This window comes from Trachemys scripta, chromosome 2 (assembly GCF_013100865.1).
Source record: "Trachemys scripta elegans isolate TJP31775 chromosome 2, CAS_Tse_1.0, whole genome shotgun sequence".
NCBI classification, from domain to species: domain Eukaryota; kingdom Metazoa; phylum Chordata; order Testudines; family Emydidae; genus Trachemys; species Trachemys scripta.
Window position 1 is genome coordinate 37,748,129 of NC_048299.1, and position 15,982 is coordinate 37,764,110.

Sequence of the window (15,982 nt, forward strand, 5' to 3'; positions counted from 1 at the left end):
AAAGACCCGAACGCAAACACGCCGGGGGGATTCGGGGGGGGGGGGGGAGGCCGCGCGGAGCGCGGCCGTTTGGCGGCAGGTCCTTCGCTCCTAGAGGGAGTGAGGGACCTGCCGCCCCCGAATTGCCACAGGTGCCACCGCTCTCTCTTGGCCGCCCCAAGCACCTGCTTGTTAAGCTGGTGCCTGGAGCCAGCCCTGGTCACAGGTACTGGCTAGTACTGGGGTCTACAACGTTCGGCACGCGGCTCTCCAGGGTAAGCACCCTGGCGGGCCGGGCCAATTTTATTTACCTGCTGACACGGCCAGTGGGGGCCGCGATCGGCCGAACCTGCCGAGCTGCGTGCCGAACGTTGCCGACCCCTGGGCTAGTAGAAGATCTATCCAGGTGCGCCTAAAGATATACACTTATTACTGTTTTATAAGAAGAGCTCCTGCAGCTGGCTGCAGACACTCACATCTTGTGTATTTAATTACCAACCATACTAAGGTTCCCAAGCTACAACATTGTACTGGATGTTCTATATCTTATAAGTCTCTGTTAAGATGCAATAACATTGAGATTAAAAATATTTTTAGGAACAAATTCCCATTATAAGTTTCTATTTAACTTTATTCATCTGCACCATTTCATCCCCATTCCAGTGGTTTAGTGACTAGAATTAAGAAACTTTAGGTATTTACACCAAATTTAACTGGGTTCTTATGATGCCCATGGAATCAGATCAACTGCAAAGAACTTCCCCCACCCCTTTGAACGTTGCCATTACATACAAATGATTAGCAATGGGATGCATAGCATACGTCAAAGGGACATAAATCAATTTGCCTGGCCACATGTCCAAGGGGCAAAATAGAAATGTGTAATTTGCACCTCATTTATTCTCCTTTGTATGTGGAACTGATTGAGGCTGTGAATCACACATAGTGAGCAGAGCTGGATGATGAAGGCATAAAATCTCTGTCTTCCATGTCGAAATCATAAGAGAGAGTGTGCATTAAATAAATAATCAAAAAGGTACAAACTACTGCAGCCTTGTGTATTGTTTGGCAGCAACAAAATATGATAACAAAGATAGTCACATTTCAGAGTCAGAAGACTGTAAATATGGTGCCCTGGCATGGAAGTAAATGGTGTAAGTCCATGATAAATGACATACATGTAGCTTTGATTCATGTATATAGCCACTTATGTCTGGCAACTGACTATGGGGGAGAGGGGGGGAAGGTAGTGTACAATACCAGCAAACTTGTATGCTTGCGATTCCTTTCATAATTACTGAATCAATTTCAGCCAGCGCTGATTCAGTTTTAGGCAAAAGACAGCTTTAAAATGTAGCTTTGCCACATGTGCTCTTCTTAAGAGAAATATTATACAAATCCCAGCAGGACAAATCAATAGGACTGAATTCTGCCTAGGAAGATTTTTCTATTATTTCTGGACAGACAAGTTCCCTAGTGAACATGAATGATTCCTAGCAAGACCCATTTATTCTTCAATTGATGCAGGAAAAACACAGGAGTTTTATTTCTGGCAGGACTAATATACAGTAGAAGCCAAGGCCTCTGATCCTGGCACTGCAAACCTATAGCACATGATTCCTGGCAAGAAAAGTAGGGACTTAATTATTGACAGCATACACATAGGAGTCTATTAGGACAAACTCATTTAATTTCTGTCAGAACAAACATATTGGGTTGAATTATTAGCAGGACAAATACAAATGAATCCAGGCAAGACAAATATATGATGTTACATTCCTGGCATGACACATACGTGGGAGGGGAGCATATGGCCCCGTGTAAAAACGTATGGAGGAGAACAAAATCAAAAACCCATGTTGGTTTTGATGCATGGCTCTGAGCCACATTTAACCTCACAGGGCTGGCCAGGACATAGTAAGGCAGAAGGTACACCCACAAAAAGGGTGAGGAGCCAAGGGGTTCTCCCTAGAGGAACCTTGGCCACAAACTTGTGGATCCCCAGCCAGCTGTGCAGATAGTCTGTCTCTTTTCCATGTTCATTCCATTTCCCCTACCATCCACAAAGCACAGGTCAGATCCCCACTCTGTGGTCAGCTACATTTTGCAACATCTGACTACCTGGGAAGAAGACTACAACTCCCATCATCCATCACGGCAAATTTCAACCTCAACCAACTTTATTTAAATCACTGTTTAAATTTATTTTGTGACAACTCAAACCTGTCCAAGTGGCTGATGAGAGTTACATTCCTTCTGTGGAAACCATTGGGCTGGGCAGCCAGACCAGTGCTACATGACAAAACTTGACAAAACACAGGTATTTAATAAGTGGATTATGTAGAGCACACAAGCTTCAGACCTCAGTAAGATAACTCGTACAATATAGTGATTGAGATCCAGGGCACACTATACAATGGTGAACATGGTGTACTCTCAGTTACCTTTAGTACATTTGAGAGATTAGAAGGGTTATGCTGGGGAAGAGCCAGTTTGAGGAGTAATATCTGCTTACTTCTGTTTCCTAGAGACAATTACTTCTCATTGCCAAAGGTTGGTGACATAGTGAGCTGTGCAAAAATCATTAGTCATATTATTGCAATCAGAAATGCTTTGCAATATACCACCACTTTACAAAAAGTGAGTAAAGGAATTTTCAACCACCACCTGTTATTATTCAAAACTAATCTAAAATGTAATCTCCTGAAACAGCTATGAAGAGCTAATCCCAATATAAAGCAGTATGGCCTAGTAATTAAACCCAGCATCCTAGTTACCTAGGGTTACCAGATAGCAACTGTGAAAAAACGGGACAGAGGGAGAGGGGGTAACAGGCGCCTATATAAGAAAAAGTCCCAAAAACGGGACTGTCCCTTTAAAAATGGGACATCTGGTAACCCTACTGTTACCTGTGTTTTAAACTGCTTTGCCATAGATATGGGTGATTTGACTTGTGTTCTGTTAGTTTAACTCTAGCAGCCTTACTTCCTCCACACACTGAAATACACTGTATCTCCAGTTAGCAATAGATATATAAGACTACATGAAATCCAAAGTTTACTCTACCTGATGGGTGATAAGTATGCTCTCAGTTGACTAAGATACACTTATAAAAATAAAATGTGAAAGTTTCATTATGTTTGAAAAACTAACAATGCTATTTTTTTCCCAGGATCTTAGCAGAAATGTCCTGTTTCTGCATATTTGAACTGAATTGCAGTCCATCTGAGTCTGCCTGCCCAAATTCTGTAACTCAAACAAACCCACCCTCTGCTACCTGGAGTAAGAAGAAAACAGTACAATACAATGAGTCAAATTCTGATTGTAGCAAGGTGGAGTGGCCTGCCTCCGAGGCTGACTGGGAGGAACCACTTCCCACCCACTGGTAGGTGGAACCAGGCAGGGTCCACGCCTCACGCTAGAAGCAGAGTGGCAGAACAGTATGCATCAGAGGTGGGGTCTCCAGCTCAGTTGGGCCAGAGGCAGGGAAGGAGCTGGATGTCTCTGCCTTGCTGATGGCCCTGCACCAGGGACTGATTTGTGCCTATCCCAGGAGTTGGACCCTGAGGGAGGGATGCAGCTGAGACTGCTATTTGCCAAGTACCCCGAGGAGCTGCTGGGATTGCTGACTGCTGAGTATCCCAAGGAGACTGAGGACTCCCCGAGCAACAGAGCCTTACAAGCAGGTAGGGGTAGGAAGTAGCCCAGGGATACCAGACATTAGTCTGGTTGTGTGGCTGAAATCACAGACAGCATATTTCAGCAGGACCCCTGCTGACCACTTGCCACTGGTAGGGGCCTGGGCTGGGACCTAATGGAGTAGGGTGGGCCCAGGTCCCGCTACTCCTTGCTGCCAACCTCGCCCCTGGGATGGCAGCCTGTACATTTTAGGCTGGGTGGCCTGTGTGTGTTTGCTGTCTGCCCCAGCCAGAGAAGCTTCACTATGACTGCTACTGCTCTGCCCTACCCAGAGGGCCTGAGCCTGACTGTTTGCTGTATGCCCCAGCCAGAGGAGCAGAGGTATAGACTGCTACTGCCCTGCCCCAAAGGGCCAGGGCCATAGACTCTTTGCTGACACCATGCTAATCCCCTGTCAATTGGCTATCAGCTGCTACATGGCATATCGAGGCGGAGTGGCCTCCCTCCAAGGCTGACAGGGAGGGACCACTCAAAGCCATTAAACTGACCTCAACTTTTACAGTTCAAAGCTGGAATAACTATTGATTTCAGTGGAGTTGCTCCAGATTTACGCCAATGTAGCTGATCCATTATATTTTTATACAATTCATACAGCCTGTTGACAGCTTCATTACAGAAGGAGTCATTCATTATTTAAGAGAAAAGAAAAGTTTTAAAGTTAAATGTAATGAGGGGAAGTAACCCACATTAGATCCACAAAGGGACTTACGTGTTGTGTTATTCAGTTGTTGGTTGTAATTATAATTTTTAGCCCAATGCTTCAAGCACTCATCTGGAATGTGGAAGACGTAGGTTCAACGCCATCTATCTGCTGAATTGGGGGAAATATTTCAACTGGGGTTTCCTGTCTCTCAAGAAAATGTGCTAACCACTGAGCTATGCAATATTCTAGCTATTAGATTTCATTGAGAGTGTCAACAAGCATGTGGACAAAGATGATCCAGTTGATACAGTGTACTTGGACTTTCAGAAAGCCTTTAACAAGGTCCCACACTAAATGCTTGTAAACAGAGTAAGCAGTGATGAGATAAGACAGAAGGTCCTGTAATGGATCAGTAACCGATTAAAAGATAGGAAACAAAGGGTAGGAATAAATGCTCAGTTTTCACAGTGGAGAGAAGTAAATAGAGGAGTCCCCTAAAGATCTGTACTGGGATCTATGGATATGTTGAACCACACAAATGACCTGGAAAAGGGATGAACAGTGAGGTGGCAAAATTTGCAGATCATACAAAATTACTCAAGATGGTTAAGTCCACAGTAGACTGCAAAGAGTTACAAAGGGATCTCACGTGACTGGGCAACAAAATGGCTGATGAAATTCACTGTTGGTAAATGCAAAGTAATGCACATTGGAAAACATAATCCCATACAAAAGTATGGGTTCTAAATTAGCTGTTATTGCTCAAGGAAGATCTTGGAGTCATTGTGGATAGTTCTCTGAAAACATCTGCTCAAAGTCCAGCAGCAGTCAAAACAGCTAACTGAATGTTAGGAACCATTAGGAAAGGGCTCGATAATAAGACAGAAAATATCATAATGCTACTATATAAATCCATGGTATACCCACACCTTGAATACTGCATACAGTTCTTGTTACTCCATCTCAAAGAAGGTACATTAGAATTGGAAAAGGTATGGAAAAGAGAAACAAAAATGATTAGGGATATGTAACAGCTTCCATACAAGGAGAGATTAAAAAGACTAGGACTGTTCAGTTTAGAAAAGAAACAACTAAGGGGTGATATGATAGAGGGCTATAAAGTCATGATTGGTGTGGAAAATATGAATAGGGAAGTATTTACTCCACTTCCAGCCATGCCCTCACTCCCGTGCCACCCCTTCTCCCTGAGCCCCTGTTCCCGTGCCACCTCTTCCCCTAAGGCCCCACTCCCGTACCGCCTCTTTCTCCCAAAACCCCATCCCCTGTTCACTCCTCTCCATCCCTCTCCCCACCATCACTCATCCTTATGGCTGGTAAAAAGCGGGAGGGCATAACCCTCCAACTTTTAAAAGTCCCCTGCCCCCTGCCCCCCCCCCCGTTCCAGCACCCCTAGTATCCTCCCCCAGTTTATGCATCGCTCTGGGACTTAGTTGGGAAATACATGTCTGGATGCCTAGAGTGAAGCAGCAGTGCACATGCACAGAGGTAGAAACTTAGGCACATAGGGAACTTTTACTGAAAAAATTAGACACCAAGTGAGTTTAGGCATCTCCACGGTTAGGCAGCAAATGAGCGGGAATTTTGTGATTGCAGTAGACCCTAAAATTGGGACTTGGTGTAAGGGACTGGAGCACAGGCACTCTGGCCTACCTGTCCACCTGGGCTGATGTCCACAAGTCAAGGATGGCCACGAGGGGGTATTCAGTGAGCAGAGATTGTAGTAATCACTAGAGCCAGGATCAGTAAGCAAAAGTCAGAGTCAGGCCAGGGATGTAAATCAGAGATAGTTACTAGGCTGAAAATCAGGAGGCAAGAGTCAGGGTTAGAGTCAGGCTGGGGTCAGAGACTGGAGATCAGAAGCAAGCTGGGGTCTGGAGTCACAGCAGGCCAGAAGTCTGTGTTGTTGCTCAGACAACTCCAGGGTTAAATAGTGCAAATGGCCAATCAGAAGGTGGCAGAGTGCTGTCACTCTGGATCCTTTGGACATTACTGCCTGTGGCACCTAATCGCCACAGTGCTTCTTGGATGTGACTCCGCATCCACTCTGTGCCCTCCTGGTAGTGATGGGGAAATGTCAGCCATCCAAGGCTCTGCAGACCTGGGTTTTAGTCCCATGGAACCTACACTTAGGTGCCTAAGTCTGGGCATTAAGCCCCTAAATACCTTTGTGGAGCTGGGCCCAGTGGCTCAAGGTGGGGTGGGGAGAGAAAGTTTCATATACATAGACCTACATGAGTAAAAAAAAAAAAAAAAAAAGACTTCTGACTCTGGAAACCAGAAATTTACAGACCCTGCAGGTTAGGTTTCTCACAGATAATTTCCAGGCACACACAGATCTAGATGTGGCTATTATTCTTGTCCTAGACAGACCAACCTTTACTTCAGCTGGAAATCAGAACTTTGCCTGTCTTCACAGAAGATGATGCTCTCACCATGCTAGCTCTTTAAAATGCATGGACCCCCACCAAACTGTAAAACAAAGCAAACTTTACCAACTAGAGAGCCACTCTCTGTCTACTGAGAACCTGGCACCAAAACCCTCTCTCCCAACCCACTACCTGGATAGATGACCCAGGACTGAAAAAACAGGAGGGAAGAAAATCTGAGAGTCAGTGGTGGGGGGAAAAAAACAAAAAAACACTGACCCAATGGAATTTTCATGTACCCATGTCAATACTGTGAAGGAGTCAAAGATCTTCCTCCTTCTTCTCATGAACTTAAACTGCTTTGACTCAACCCCAGGGTGAGGAACCATCATTTCAGTTCAGAGAAAATCTCTTGCCTCACATCCGAGTTGGCCTTATAAAATACCAGGAACAACAAACCAAGCTCAAGACCAAAAAAAAAAACCCACCTTTTCCCAAGAACTCAGTCCATTCTCACCAATAGTAGCATGGAAGCACTAACAGGATTCAAGGCCACCAACTGTCTCTCTCACCACAGCTAGGACCCCTTACAAAAGAGAGTATCTACACATCCTTTGAAGAGAGAATTCCTCCAGGAAAAGCAAAAGTATTTCTTACCTGTGCTAAAGAAACCATCATACCAGTAAACTCACAAATTAACTCCCAGTGTCTAATCTCCTTTTCTAAGCAAGCTAAAATTCAGAAGTTGGTAGAGGAATATTCTTCTACACCACCCAACAGCCATTATTCTGAAAGCCATTCAATCACAGTACAGAGACAGCATTTGTTGCTCTGTTGGATCATCTCATCCCATCTATAGACAGTGAAGAAACACCTTGCTAGACATCTCTGTGGCATTTGATGATCACCAAATACTCCTATGGCACCTCCAAGAGGCTTCATGGGACAAAGAAACGCCCTGAAATGCTGAGATCTTCCCTCTCAGATGGAATCTAAGCTCAGTCCATTCCCTGTTCCCCATCTTCTTTAAAACCTATAGCAAGTCATTAAGAGAGCTAATGAGACAACAGATATTAAAATGATACTGTGACAGTCTGTACCCCTATGTTACCCCTTGCACAAGACTATGATAAATTTTGTACAAAGAATGACTTGTGAGGCATCATTTAAAAAAAACTCATAATTTGCTGATCAATATTATCCTGGTAAAATATGTGTGGCAAAGTTGCATGTAAAGCTATAAGATTCTTCTGTATGGTTTTACTAAGACATGGTCATATGCCCTCATGGCATCCATTGTGGATAAGTTTACCACATGATGGATTTACAGTAGAAGACGTGCGGCAAGCTTCATGGTCCACAGAGAAAGTGACAAAATATTATCTTGTATCAGACCCCACTCAACGTCAACCCGGGTTTAATTTACCCACAAAGGCAATGTAGCCTTCTCAACCAGTTTCATACCAGCCATGAAATTTGTGCTGCAGCAGAATTTCTGTGGTATTTTAGAGACAGTCCACTATGTAAATCTGGGCAGCCACAAACCATGACACACATTGTTGAGGACTGCAAAATGACTCAACTTCCTGGAGGTCTTCGTGCCTTGAACATTGTTGATAAGAATGCTGTGCCTTGGCTTGACCGGATTGCGTACACCAAATAAATAAATAAATAAAATATAAATAACTTGTAGTCACTTAAAATCTCTCTTTTTTAGTTAATAAATTTATTTTATCGTTTTAAACCAGCGTGTTTGGATTGAAATGTTTAGGAAACTCCATTTGGGATAACAGGATTTGTGCATATCATTTCCTATTAATAACATGACAGATTTTATATGAGCTTGTATTGTTCAGCAGGGGCTGGGCAGTACAAGACATACATTTCTGGGGAAAGTCTGGGACTGGGAATTTGCTGATGTTGCTCTTCAATGTAATTCAAGGGTGGCTGGCTATAGCACTCATATAATAGAACTGGGAGTAACTTACATGCTGGAGGCTGTCTGTGAGCAGACCAGGAGTAGTAACTCTCACAGTGAAGCAGTGTAAAAGGCACCCCCAGGTTGGTGAACTGATAGGAGACAGCTGTTCATCAGTCCAGATTGTACCCTGGGTCATGTCATAGGTACCCAGCACTACATCTCTTTACATTAGATGTGAAAAGCAGCATCTCCCAGTACCTAGCGATTATCAGGACCTAGATTAATAGCATCTGATGAAAGCTGAACCCAGGCAAAACAGAGGTGACATTTGGCAGAGAGAGAAAAGAAATGCACAGAATTTGCGCCTCTATTGAATATACCTGTGTCTCGATTGTTAAATAGGTGTTCCACTCATTCATGGTCTTCAGTGTTGAATATTTCAGATTATATCTAGTAATGAATTCCCATGTCCTGAAACAGTTCCAGTCAGTATAGACGACAGCAGCCTTTTGATTAAGTATTCAGGTTATTATGAGTGCCTCATGCGGATGCTTTGTCCTCTGCACTGGCTCCGCAATTTTGATTCAAGATCTCCCTCATATTAACAGCCCTCTCAGGGAGTAAACCCATTCGATAACAGGAATATTAACTGAAACATATAAAAATGGCTGAGTATTTGTGGAGAGCCAGTTTCAATTTCAGAATCACAAGTATTCATACTAGGAACCTGAGTCAAAGAGTTTTGAATAGTCTACTCAGGGAACAGAAGCATACTAAGTGATTTGCTTGTCATATAAAACAGCTCACATTTCAAATAGTTGCAACAAACTGCTTATGAACCACCTACAGACCAGAAATCAGTCACAGTTTAGCAAATAACTGTAAGTAGTAAATTCAAAAAAATAATCTGCTGGCAAATAATTTGCAAGCTAAAAAAAAGGCAACATTCATCAAATACATTATTTGCTAACAATTGTTATTCCAGCTTTACTTATAACACCTTCTTTGCTTCAATACTGGAATTTCTGCTGATCGGGGCAGAAAGTTTTTTTCAACATTAGCTATTTCTTTGATGTATTAAGTTTTGTCACTGAATAGCATTACAGAGCTGTATGACTGAGAAAAGGCTACAAGTAAAAATCTAACATTAAATAACTAATATTAATCAGTCATTTCCATGTATTAAATAGGATCTGTTACCTTCATCAACCTTGTGGTTAATAAAAAAGATGCTAAAGTTTTAAAATCAAAGTATTGCCCAGTCAGCCCAATAAAGAAAGCCAAGTGTCCAACAACAGAATCTGAAACCCAGTTATTTGCAAGAAAATCACCAACATGCAAATTACAGAAGAAAAGATTCTTCAGAAAAATCAGCACGCTGACCTAGAATTAAGGGGCACCCATAAAATGTTTTCAAGGAAGAACATTTGTCTTAAATTTTTAAGTAATCAGGGCCTGACTTTTCAGATAAAATAGTATGAGCAGCATAGTTTAAAGACATAGCTATGACTTTATTGGCATAAGCTGGTTAAAGATGACCATGGAGTTGTTTTCAGTAATAGGTGTAATCACCTGTGCATTTTATACTCTATGATCTCACATCTACAGGTAGGCCATTTTCTAACTTAACTAAGGAGAAAATTAAGACAGCTTTAAATTACAGTCTAGCTAAATCATTTCCTCCTACTGTGTCAATTAAACACAACATTCTTTTTCACATCATGAGCTCCTGGTAAACAGCTGATGCTTACAGCCCCAGAGCAAGCCACATTTCAGTGGTGGGTGAAGCAATTCTTGTATATGTATTCTGCAAAGCAGTTTAGGATCCTTTAGGATGAAAGCTGTGCTACATAAAAAAAATGTATTATACATAGAATTACAATGGATATTTGTTTGGTAGAGAGTAGATGGTATCTCTGGACTTACATTTCTCTTCTTTTATATCCATTTCCTTTGACTTTGTGTTTCCCAATCTCTGTAATCTGCATTCTACCGGCATCCTGCTGCTTTGTCACTGGACTGTGACTTGAACCATCATTCTTCTCCAGAATCACCTGGGGACTTCTTGCTGCAAGGCAATACAGGTAAAAGTGGATGTAATGAAGCGCACTGAAAAATAAAAGAAAACATAAATATGCAGAGCTGTCAAAGGAAATTATTTCTCCTATACAGTGCTGAATAAAACAACCACAAAGAGAGAAAATCAAAAGACCCAGTGTTTTTGTGATCTTTCAGTAGAGAAAACAGATGTCTGTTACTACAGGGTCTGAAATGCAGTGCTAAATGTACTTTGACGACAAATGTGTTAATGAAAAATGCTCATCTGGCTACACGAATGCTTACATAACCTATATGGAGGTGATCCTGGCTATATGACTGCATAGAAAGTTCATTGGCTCTCTCTTAAAAGCATCTCTGGATTTCATATCTACCCAAAGGGGAGGCCCCGGAATTGCATGTCACCAGCAGTTGTCCACAGCCCAAGGAATTAGTCTCAATACCCTAATTCACTATACAAGTACCACAAAGTGGCTATTCAAGCCACTTGAATATAAGGTGAATAAACAAGTCATAATAAAAAAAACCTGATTAAACTTTGATTTTACATAGCATGTTTTACCCGAGTATCTCAAAGCTCTTTATAAAGTAGAGTAAGCATTTTCCTAATATACAGTTGGAGAATTGGAGGCATAGAGAGATTAACAAGCAACTTACTCAACTGCATCAAGTAGGTAAATGACAGAACTGGCACTAGAATTGTGGTTTCCTGACTCCCAGATGACTGCTCTTGCCACTACACAATGGTGCCTGTAGCAAAGCGACAACTCAGCGGCGCGACACCTCCTGCTGGTCATCTCAGGAATTAGCTCTCCAGCATATAGAGCACCTCCTACTGGACGGTGTCTCGCCTGCCGTTGGGGTGCTGCTCCAGCAGTACCCCCACTCTCTGGGTCTCCCATCCCAGGGGAACTACCAACCCACCTTGCCTCAGTGGCTACTGCCAGTCATCATCTAGCCCCCGCTCACTGGGGCAAACTGCAATCCGTAACGGCCACTCATGATCATTGGCAAGGGGGTTGGACCAGCTGCCTCTGCCTAACCCCAGACTGCACCTCTGCAACCCCTGCATTGGCTTTGTTCTTTATCAAGGCCCGCAGCCTGGGGATTTGCCAAGCTAGTGCTCCCCAACTCTTCTTGCTTTTTCCTAGCCCTGCTCTACTCCCAGTACCCTGAACTCCCAGGCAGCCCGGTCCTTCTCCCTCCAAGGCTGGAGAGAGAGAGAGAGAGACTCCTTGCCTTATGGCCCGGCAGCTCTTTTATAGGGCCCAGCCTGACCCTGATTGGCTGCCCCCCAGCCTCTTCTTATTGGCTCCCAGCCCCAGCCCTCTCCAAGAGCAGGCCTTTAACCCTTTCAGGGCTGGAGTCAGGGCCAGCTCCAACATTTCTGCCGCCCCAAGCAAAAAAAAAAACCAAAAAAAAAAAAAAAAAAAAAAAAAAACCCCAAATACAATTGCAATCGGCGGCGGCAATTGGGTAAAAAAAAAAAAAAAAAAAAAAAGCCACGATCGGCAGCGGCAGTTCAACGGCAGGTCCTTCGCTCCTAGAGGGAATGAGGGACCTGCCGCCCCCGAATTGCCACAGGTGCCGCCCCTCTCCCTTAGCCGCTCCAAGCACCTCCTTGTTAAGCTGGTGCCTGGAGCCGGCCCTGGCCGGAGTGGGGTGACCACCCCGCTACAGTGCCTCTCTCACAAACATGACTACTTAAAGAATCTTTGCAACACACAATACTGAAAATTAAATGCTTCAATATATTTTAATTGACTGTTTGTGTTTCCTTCTCTTTGTTGTTTCAGTCTGCAAGTCTCTGGCTACCTATGCACCTTCTGAACTGACTGGACACTTAATAAGGATCAGCACCTCTTATTCCTCCTACTCACTGCCACTGCTGCTCCAAGCTTGCTCAGTACTATTCACAGTCAGCTTTATTCATGCATTTCTTGAACAGCTAGAGAAAGAAAACCTGAACTAATGCCACCTTACTTGAAGCCAAGTAAAAACCACTAACAATTTTAACAGATTTGTACACTAATGAGTTCTGAAGGGTGGCATTCTGTGTGTTCTGTTCTTTGAGCATTTTGTGTACAAAGAAATCTTGCATTATACACTACAAAAGGCAAGTTTGACAGGAATGAGCCAAATCGGTAAAGAGCTCTGGCAAGAATACAGCTGTTTCTAATATATGGCATCCTGAGAGAATTTTGATGACATCTGCTATCAAGGCAAGAAAAATTTAGAAATGCCTTTAAAGAATCAAATCCATATTGTCATTCAACTTTTTAAATACATCATGGTCACTTCATCGACAGAAGTGTAGCCTCCATGTAACTATATAGGTCTCTTACAACAATGCCTTTCATCTTCTCCCCAGAAGGCAATCGGGGTTTCTTTTATCACAAATCTCCCTGAAGGGAAGCAGTCAGAATTCACAGCCTTTTTACAGATGAGCTCTACCTTAGGGAAGGAGGTTGGGGGAAAACATATGGATACTGCTATTCTCAAAGCAGTACCGAACTATACCTCCACAATGTAAGGGAAGCTCCATTAATACAGTTTCTCACCACCACCAGCAGCAAAGGCCTGTGAGAGGCAATATTTACAGGATACTTTTACACAGGCAGATTGTGTTTTTTAATTAAAACTAATTCAAAATAAAGTCACATGGATTACACAATTGATAAATTCTGTCTGCATGATGCTTTAAATCACAGTAGTCGTCACACAGTTCATTTAGACTGAATAATACATTTGTTGTATTGTTAAATAGAAATTGAGTACTGAAACATTTATTGAAGATTAACAACCATGTAATACCAGGTATTAAATTTGTTCTGAGAGTGCTTTTCAAGTGTCCGTAATTTTATAGGTCCTTCATTTTGAAGCTGAGTCTAGCCCATTCTGCCATGGTACTGTGGGGTTGCACTTTGTGCTGCTTTCTGACTGAATCCATTCTTCTCTCTTTGGTCAGATTATTATTATTTGTTTGTATTTTGGTAGGCCCTTGAAGCCCCAACCAAGCTTGTTTCCCATTATGCTAAGCACTGTACATATACATAGTATGTTAGAATAGAAGTAAAATGGTATTATCACCACTGCATACAGCATTAGTGAGATCATTATAGAATCATAGAATATCAGGGTTGGAAGGGACCTCAGGAGGTCATCTAGTCCAACCCCCTGCTCAAAGCAGGACCAATACCCAACTAAATCATCCCAGCCAGGGCTTTGTCAAGCCTGACCTTAAAAACATCTAAGAAAGGAGATTCCACCACCTCCCTAGGTAACCCATTCCAGTGCTTCACAACCCTAGTGAAAAAGTTTTTCCTAATATCCAACCTAAACCTCCCCCACTGCAACTTGAGACCATTACTCATTGTTCTGTCATCTGCTACCACTGAGAACAGTCTAGATCCATCCTCTTTGGAACCCCCTTTCATGTAGTTGAAAGCAGCTATCAAATCCCCCCTCATTCTTCTCTTCTGCAGACTAAATAATCCCACTTCCCTCAGCCTCTCCTCATAATTCATATGCTCCAGACCCCTAATCATTTTTGTTGCCCTCCGCTGGACTCTTCCCAATTTTTCCACATCCTTCTTGTGGTGTGGTGTCCAAAACTGGACACAGTACTCCAGATGAGGCCTCACCAATGCCAAATACAGGGGAATGATCATGTCCCTTGATCTGTTGGCAATGCTCCTACTTATACAGCCCAAAATGCCATTAGCCTTCTTGGCAACAAGGGCACACTGTTGACTCAGATCCAGCTTCTTGTCCACTGTAACCCCTAGGTCCTTTTCTGCAGAACTGCTGCCTAGCCACTCAGTCCCTAGTCTATAGCAGTGCATGGGATTCTTCCTTCCTAAGTGCAGGACTCTGCACTTGTCCTTGTTGAACCTCATCAGGTTTCTTTTGACCCAATCCTCTAATTTGTCTAGGTCCCGCTGTATCTTATCCCTACCCTCCATCATATCTACCACTCCTCCCAGTTTAGTGTCATCTGCAAACTTGCCGAGGGAGCAATCCACGCCATCCTCCTGATCATTAATGAAGATATTGAAAAAAATGGCCCCAGGACCAACCCTTGCGGCCCTCCACTTGATACTGGCTACCAACTAGACATGGAGCCATTGATCATTACCTGTTGAGCCTGATGCTCTAGCCAGCTTTCTATCCACTTTATAGTCCATTTATCCAACCTATATTTCTTTAACTTGCTGGCAAGAATACTCTGAGAGACTGTGTCAAAAGTTTTACTAAAGTCAAGGAATAACATGTCCACTGCTTTCCCCTCATCCACAGAGCCAGTTATCTCCCTATAGAAGGCAATTAGGTTAGTCAGGCATGACTTGCCCTTGGTGAATCCATGCTGACTGTTCCTGTTCATTTTCCTTTCCTCTAAGTGCTTCAAAATGGATTCCTTGAGGACCTGCTCCATGATTTTTCCAGGGACTGAGGTGAGGCTGACTGGCCTGTAGTTCCCCGGATCCTCCTTCTTCCCTTTTTTAAAGATGGGCACTACATTAGCCTTTTTCCAGACATCCGGGACCTCCCCCAATTGCCATGAGTTTTCAAAGATAATAGCCAATGGTTCTGCAATCACATCATTCCAGGAATACCATGTCTACAGTGCTTAATTTGTACCAGGGCTGAGCCCCGTCACCTCTAGGCTTGGCAGTTCATAGCCCCAACATCTCTGAGCCTGGCAGTTCATAGCCCCGGCACCTCTGGGCTAGCTATGTCAGTTATGAAAGTAAAAAAATTGCTTGAACCCCAGCACCTAATTGCATGAGCCCCAGCACCTCTTTCATTAAAAATGAAGCACTGCATGTCCAGTTATGGTGTCCACACTAACAAGGATGTTGACAAATTGGAAAACATTCAGAAGAGAGCTACAAGAATATTTTGTGGTCTGGAAAACCTGCTTTACAATGAGACCAAAGAAGCTCTCCCTATTTAGCTTGACCAAAAGAAAGTTAAGAGGTGACTTGATCATAGTCTACAAGAACCTACCTAATAACATTTCTGATAGTAGAGAGTTCTTTAATTTAGCAGACAAAGGCATAACAAGATCCACTAGCAGGAAACTGAAGTAGACAAATTCAGACTGGAAATACGGAGCACATTTTTAATAGCGAAGGTAATTAACCATTGGAACAATTTACCTAGGTATATGGTAGATTCTCTGTCACTTGAAGGCTTTAAATCGGGACTGGATGTGTGTCATGTATAGGAATTGGGTAATATCCCTTTAAATAGCTTGTGAACCCTCTAGTGGAGCTCACTGTGTTCATGGTT

The 15,982-nt window shown here is 43.1% G+C and overlaps 1 long non-coding RNA gene across 1 annotated transcript; it reads left to right on the forward strand.

Annotated features, from left to right (window-relative positions):
• The first annotated feature begins 333 nt into the window (after positions 1 to 333).
• Positions 334 to 13,513, forward strand: LOC117872145. Its single transcript, XR_004644417.1, has 3 exons — positions 334 to 3,665; positions 10,678 to 10,713; positions 12,484 to 13,513. It is a non-coding gene; the product is annotated as an uncharacterized LOC117872145 (long non-coding RNA).
• Positions 13,514 to 15,982: the final 2,469 nt, after the last annotated feature.